Below are 8,527 nucleotides of genomic sequence, written 5' to 3'. Positions count from 1 at the left end.
GATAAAAACGACAGTTGTGTTTTTTTCATGACGACCAATAAAAAACGACAGTGTTACCCCTTATGTTTTTTTTCATGACAACCAATAAAAAACGACAGTGTTACCCCTTGTGTTTTTTTTTCATGACGACCAATAAAAAAACAACAGTGTTACCCCTTATGTTTTTTTTCATTACGACCAATAAAAAACGACAGTGTTTCCCCTTATATTTTATTTGACAAAGACAACAGTGTTACCCTTTGTTTTTTTTCATGACGACCAATAAAAAACGACAGTGTTACCCCTTATATTTTATTTGACAAAAACGACAGTGTTACCCCTTATATTTTATTTGACAAAGACAACAGTGTTACCCTTTATGGTTTTTTTCATGACGATCAATAAAAAAACAACAGTGTTACCCCTTATGTTTTTTTTCAGGACGACCAATAAAAAACAATAGTGTTACCCCTTATGTTTTTTTTCATTACGACCAATAAAAAACAACAGTGTTACCCCTTATGTTTTTTTCATGACGATCAATAAAAAAACAACAGTGTTACCCCTTATGTTTTTTTTCATGACGACCAATAAAAAACAATGGTGTTACCACTTTTTTTCTTTTTCATTACGACAGTGTTAACCCTCATGTTTCATTTGATAAAAACGACAGTTGTGTTTTTTTCATGACGACCAATAAAAAACGACAGTGTTACCCCTTATGTTTTTTTTCATGACAACCGATAAAAAACGACAGTGTTACCCCTTGTGTTTTTTTTTCATGACGACCAATAAAAAAACAACAGTGTTACCCCTTGTGTTTTTTTTCATGACGACCAATAAAAAACGACATTGTTACCCCTTATGTTTTTTTTCATGACGACCAATAAAAAACAATAGTGTTACCACTTTTTTTCTTTTTCATTACGACAGTGTTACCCCTCATGTTTCATTTGATAAAAACGACAGTTGTGTTTTTTTCATGAGGACCTATAAAAAACGACAGTGTTACCCCTTATGTTTTTTTTCATGACAACCAATAAAAAACGACAGTGTTACCCCTTGTGTTTTTTTTCATGACGACCAATAAAAAACGACAGTGTTACCCCTTATGTTTTTTTCATGACGACCAAAGAAAAACAACAGTGATACCCCTTATGGTTTTTTTCATGACGACCAATAAAAAAACAACAGTGTTACCCCTTATGTTTTTTTTCATTACGACCAATAAAAAACGACAGTGTTACCCCTTATATTTTATTTGACAAAGACAACAGTGTTACCCCTTATGTTTTTTTTCCAACACGACCAATAAAAAACAACAGTGTTACCCCTTATGTTTTTTTTCATGACGACCAATAAAAAAACAACAGTACACTTATGTTTTTTTTCATGACGACCAATAAAAAAACAACAGTGTTACCCCTTATGTTTTTTTTCAGGACGACCAATAAAAAACAATAGTGTTACCCCTTATGTTTTTTTCATGACGACCAAAAAAAATGACAGTGTCACCCCCTCATGTTTCATTTGATAAAAACGACAGTGTTACCCCTCATGTTTCATTTGATAAAAACGACAGTGTTACCCCTCATGTTTCATTTGATAAAAACGACAGTGTTACCCCTCATGTTTCATTTGATAAAAACGACAGTTGTGTTTTTTTCATGACGACCAAAAAAAATGACAGTGTCACCCCCTCATGTTTCATTTGATAAAAACGACAGTGTTACCCCTCATGTTTCATTTGATAAAAACGACAGTTGTGTTTTTTTCATGACGACCAATAAAAAACGACAGTGTTACCCCTTATGTTTTTTTTCATGACAACCAATAAAAAACGACAGTGTTACCCCTTGTGTTTTTTTTTCATGACGACCAATAAAAAAACAACAGTGTTACCCCTTATGTTTTTTTTCATTACGACCAATAAAAAACGACAGTGTTTCCCCTTATATTTTATTTGACAAAGACAACAGTGTTACCCTTTGTTTTTTTTCATGACGACCAATAAAAAACGACAGTGTTACCCCTTATATTTTATTTGACAAAAACGACAGTGTTACCCCTTATATTTTATTTGACAAAGACAACAGTGTTACCCTTTATGGTTTTTTTCATGACGATCAATAAAAAAACAACAGTGTTACCCCTTATGTTTTTTTTCAGGACGACCAATAAAAAACAATAGTGTTACCCCTTATGTTTTTTTTCATTACGACCAATAAAAAACAACAGTGTTACCCCTTATGTTTTTTTCATGACGATCAATAAAAAAACAACAGTGTTACCCCTTATGTTTTTTTTCATGACGACCAATAAAAAACAATGGTGTTACCACTTTTTTTCTTTTTCATTACGACAGTGTTAACCCTCATGTTTCATTTGATAAAAACGACAGTTGTGTTTTTTTCATGACGACCAATAAAAAACGACAGTGTTACCCCTTATGTTTTTTTTCATGACAACCGATAAAAAACGACAGTGTTACCCCTTGTGTTTTTTTTTCATGACGACCAATAAAAAAACAACAGTGTTACCCCTTGTGTTTTTTTTCATGACGACCAATAAAAAACGACATTGTTACCCCTTATGTTTTTTTTCATGACGACCAATAAAAAACAATAGTGTTACCACTTTTTTTCTTTTTCATTACGACAGTGTTACCCCTCATGTTTCATTTGATAAAAACGACAGTTGTGTTTTTTTCATGAGGACCTATAAAAAACGACAGTGTTACCCCTTATGTTTTTTTTCATGACAACCAATAAAAAACGACAGTGTTACCCCTTGTGTTTTTTTTCATGACGACCAATAAAAAACGACAGTGTTACCCCTTATGTTTTTTTCATGACGACCAAAGAAAAACAACAGTGATACCCCTTATGGTTTTTTTCATGACGACCAATAAAAAAACAACAGTGTTACCCCTTATGTTTTTTTTCATTACGACCAATAAAAAACGACAGTGTTACCCCTTATATTTTATTTGACAAAGACAACAGTGTTACCCCTTATGTTTTTTTTCCAAGACGACCAATAAAAAACAACAGTGTTACCCCTTATGTTTTTTTTCATGACGACCAATAAAAAAACAACAGTACACTTATGTTTTTTTTCATGACGACCAATAAAAAAACAACTGTGTTACCCCTTATGTTTTTTTTCATGACGACCAAAGAAAAACGACAGTGTCACCCCTCATGTTTCATTTGATAAAAACGACAGTGTTACCCCCTATGTTTTAATGAATAAATATCGACAGTGTTACCCCTTATGTTTCATTTGATAAAAACGACAGTTGTGTTTTTTTTCATGACAACCAATAAAAAACGACAGTGTTACCCCTTATGTTTATTTTCAAGACGACCAATAAAAAACAACAGTGTCACCCCTCATGTTTCATTTGATAAAAACGACAGTGTTACCCCCTATGTTTTAATGAATAAATATCGACAGTGTCACCCCTCATGTTTCATTTGATAAAAACGACAGTTGTGTTTTTTTCATGACGACCAATAAAAAACGACAGTGTTACCCCTTATGTTTTTTTTCATGACAACCAATAAAAAACGACAGTGTTACCCCTTGTGTTTTTTTTTCATGACGACCAATAAAAAAACAACAGTGTTACCCCTTATGTTTTTTTTCATTACGACCAATAAAAAACGACAGTGTTTCCCCTTATATTTTATTTGACAAAGACAACAGTGTTGCCCTTTATGTTTTTTTTCATGACGACCAATAAAAAAACAATAATGTTACCACTTTTTTTTTTTTTCATGACGACCAATAAAAAACAATAGTGTTACCCCTTATGTTTTTTTTCATTACGACCAATAAAAAACAACTGTGTTACCCCTTATGTTTTTTTCATGACGATCAATAAAAAAACAACAGTGTTACCCCTTATGTTTTTTTTCATGACGACCAATAAAAAACAATAATGTTACCACTTTTTTTTTTTTTCATTACGACCAATAAAAAACCACAGCGTTACCCCTTATGGTTTTTTTCATGACGACCAAAAAAAATGACAGTGTCACCCCCTCATGTTTCATTTGATAAAAACGACAGTGTTACCCCTCATGTTTCATTTGATAAAAACGACAGTTGTGTTTTTTTCATGACGACCAATAAAAAACGACAGTGTTACCCCTTATGTTTTTTTTCATGACAACCAATAAAAAACGACAGTGTTACCCCTTGTGTTTTTTTTTCATGACGACCAATAAAAAAACAACAGTGTTACCCCTTATGTTTTTTTTCATTACGACCAATAAAAAACGACAGTGTTTCCCCTTATATTTTATTTGACAAAGACAACAGTGTTACCCTTTATGTTTTTTTTCATGACGACCAATAAAAAACGACAGTGTTACCCCTTATATTTTATTTGACAAAAACGACAGTGTTACCCCTTATATTTTATTTGACAAAGACAACAGTGTTACCCTTTATGTTTTTTTTCATGACGATCAATAAAAAAACAACAGTGTTACCCCTTATGTTTTTTTTCAGGACGACCAATAAAAAACAATAGTGTTACCCCTTATGTTTTTTTTCATTACGACCAATAAAAAACAACAGTGTTACCCCTTATGTTTTTTTCATGACGATCAATAAAAAAACAACAGCGTTACCCCTTATGTTTTTTTTCATGACGACCAATAAAAAACAATGGTGTTACCACTTTTTTTCTTTTTCATTACGACAGTGTTAACCCTCATGTTTCATTTGATAAAAACGACAGTTGTGTTTTTTTCATGACGACCAATAAAAAACGACAGTGTTACCCCTTATGGTTTTTTTCATGACGACCAAAAAAAATGACAGTGTCACCCCCTCATGTTTCATTTGATAAAAACGACAGTGTTACCCCTCATGTTTCATTTGATAAAAACGACAGTTGTGTTTTTTTCATGACGACCAATAAAAAACGACAGTGTTACCCCTTATGTTTTTTTTCATGACAACCAATAAAAAACGACAGTGTTACCCCTTGTGTTTTTTTTTCATGACGACCAATAAAAAAACAACAGTGTTACCCCTTATGTTTTTTTTCATTACGACCAATAAAAAACGACAGTGTTTCCCCTTATATTTTATTTGACAAAGACAACAGTGTTACCCTTTATGTTTTTTTTCATGACGACCAATAAAAAACGACAGTGTTACCCCTTATATTTTATTTGACAAAAACGACAGTGTTACCCCTTATATTTTATTTGACAAAGACAACAGTGTTACCCTTTATGTTTTTTTTCATGACGATCAATAAAAAAACAACAGTGTTACCCCTTATGTTTTTTTTCAGGACGACCAATAAAAAACAATAGTGTTACCCCTTATGTTTTTTTTCATTACGACCAATAAAAAACAACAGTGTTACCCCTTATGTTTTTTTCATGACGATCAATAAAAAAACAACAGCGTTACCCCTTATGTTTTTTTTCATGACGACCAATAAAAAACAATGGTGTTACCACTTTTTTTCTTTTTCATTACGACAGTGTTAACCCTCATGTTTCATTTGATAAAAACGACAGTTGTGTTTTTTTCATGACGACCAATAAAAAACGACAGTGTTAGTGTTATGTTTTTTTTCATGACAACCGATAAAAAACGACAGTGTTACCCCTTGTGTTTTTTTTTCATGACGACCAATAAAAAAACAACAGTGTTACCCCTTGTGTTTTTTTTCATGACGACCAATAAAAAACGACATTGTTACCCCTTATGTTTTTTTTCATGACGACCAATAAAAAACAATAGTGTTACCACTTTTTTTCTTTTTCATTACGACAGTGTTACCCCTCATGTTTCATTTGATAAAAACGACAGTTGTGTTTTTTTCATGAGGACCTATAAAAAACGACAGTGTTACCCCTTATGTTTTTTTTCATGACAACCAATAAAAAACGACAGTGTTACCCCTTGTGTTTTTTTTCATGACGACCAATAAAAAACGACAGTGTTACCCCTTATGTTTTTTTCATGACGACCAAAGAAAAACAACAGTGATACCCCTTATGGTTTTTTTCATGACGACCAATAAAAAAACAACAGTGTTACCCCTTATGTTTTTTTTCATTACGACCAATAAAAAACGACAGTGTTACCCCTTATGTTTTTTTTCATGACGACCAATAAAAAAACAACAGTACACTTATGTTTTTTTTCATGACGACCAATAAAAAAACAACTGTGTTACCCCTTATGTTTTTTTTCATGACGACCAAAGAAAAACGACAGTGTCACCCCTCATGTTTCATTTGATAAAAACGACAGTGTTACCCCCTATGTTTTAATGAATAAATATCGACAGTGTTACCCCTTATGTTTCATTTGATAAAAACGACAGTTGTGTTTTTTTTCATGACAACCAATAAAAAACGACAGTGTTACCCCTTATGTTTTTTTTCAAGACGACCAATAAAAAACAACAGTGTTACCCCTTATGGTTTTTTTCATGACGACCAAAGAAAAACGACAGTGTCACCCCTCATGTTTCATTTGATAAAAACGACAGTGTTACCCCCTATGTTTTAATGAATAAATATCGACAGTGTTACCCCTTATGTTTCATTTGATAAAAACGACAGTTGTGTTTTTTTTCATGACAACCAATAAAAAACGACAGTGTTACCCCTTATGTTTATTTTCATGACGACCAATAAAAAAACGACAGTGTTACCCCTTGTGTTTTTTTTTCATGACGACCAAAGAAAAACCACTGTGTTACCCCTTATGTTTATTTCATGAAAGCCGATAAAAAACGACAGAGTTACCCCTCATGTTTTTTCCATGTTGACCAATAAAAAACGACCCCTGTCAACGTTTTTGCGGGGATCCGAACCTGAGCTGTTTAGAGTGTTGACCTCCGAACTTATCAATGCACCATCAAGACACCGATATCACAATGGTTATACTTGACTTTATAATTCGCATGAAATAGAAATAAGAGTCTTCCAACAGAGAACATCAACCAGACTTGAACCCCGGTCTCCAGGGGGTTAGGCAGAGTGCACTTCACTGCACCACTGAGGCGATGACAATACACAATAATCAATCATCAATAAAGAGGATATACATGACATTAAAATGTATTTGTGTATTTCTATTATTTCCCTTGTTTTTTTTCATGACGACCAATAAAAAAACGACAGTGTTACCCCCTATGTTTTAATGGATAAATATCGACAGTGTTACCCCTTATGTTTCATTTGATAAAAACGACAGTTGTGTTTTTTTTCATGACGACCTATAAAAAACGACAGTGTTACCCTTTATGTTTTTTTTCATGACGACCAATAAAAAACAACTGTGCTACCCCTTATGTTTTTTTTCATAACGGCTAATCAAAAACAACAGTGTTACCCCTTATGTTTCATTTGATAAAAACGACAGTGTTACCCCTTGTGTTTTTTTTCATGACGACCAATAAAAAACGACAGTGTTACCCTTTTTGTTTTTTTCATGACGACCAATAAAAAACAACAGTGTTCCCACCTGAAGGACTTCATTATTCCGTTTCGTCCTCCTTGACCCCTCCGTCCATCAACAGCGTGTCTTCTTTCAATCCCTGTTCATCCATATCCAAAGCCGAAACTCATTGCAAACATTTTGTTCATCCGTTTGTCAGAGGAAATACAACACCAGCAACTCTCACGACCAGTGGCGGTGGGTCAATAGGGGGCCCTAGGGCGCCGCCCCTCCGTGAAATATTCACTTGAATATATCTGCCAACTATTATTAAACTATTATCATTACGAAATCAATCAAAGCCCGCCACGCCATTTGAGGGCGTGGCGGGCTCACTTTGGCAGCACAGAATTGTGCTGCCAGGATCCTGATGGGGGTGCGGAAGTACCACCACATCACACCCATCCTCAAATCTCTCCACTGGCTTCCTGTCCAGTACAGGATCCAGTTCAAGATCTCCCTTCCGTCCCACCAGTGCCTCCATGGCACTGCCCCCCTATACCTCAAATAACTCATCACCCCCCATTCCTCCTCACGCCATCTCCGCTCTGGACAGGCCAATCTCCTCCAGTTTCCAAGGACAAGGCTCCGAATTATGGGCGACCGCGCCTTCTGCTCAGCTGCACCCAGTCTGTGGAATGCTCTCCCTGACCATCTAAGGGCCCCACAGACTGTGGATTATTTTAAAAAAGGCCTAAAAACCCATCTTTTTAGAAAAGCCTTTGGCTAAACTACTATTTATTTATTTTTTGCATTTTTTTAATGTGCATTGTAGCACTTTGAGATCATTGAATTGATATAAAGTGCGGTATAAATAAAATGTATTATTATTATTTTATTACTTTGGGCCAAGCTATAAGCTCCATCTCAGGTGTAGTACGGTATGGCACGGAGCGCTTAAACTGGTAGTGGAAACGCATGGCAGCCTGACACGGTACGGTTGGGAACAGAAAAAACTAACAATGGAATCTGCATATATGGATGCACCGGGGCTGGCTGGACCGTCCGTCATACTGAGATATGCTGCAGGTGCGGGTGGTTTCATGGGGGCCCTGAATAAAAA

Source organism: Gadus chalcogrammus, chromosome 14 (assembly GCF_026213295.1).
Source record: "Gadus chalcogrammus isolate NIFS_2021 chromosome 14, NIFS_Gcha_1.0, whole genome shotgun sequence".
NCBI classification, from domain to species: domain Eukaryota; kingdom Metazoa; phylum Chordata; class Actinopteri; order Gadiformes; family Gadidae; genus Gadus; species Gadus chalcogrammus.
Note: the sequence above shows the minus strand (reverse complement) of the source record.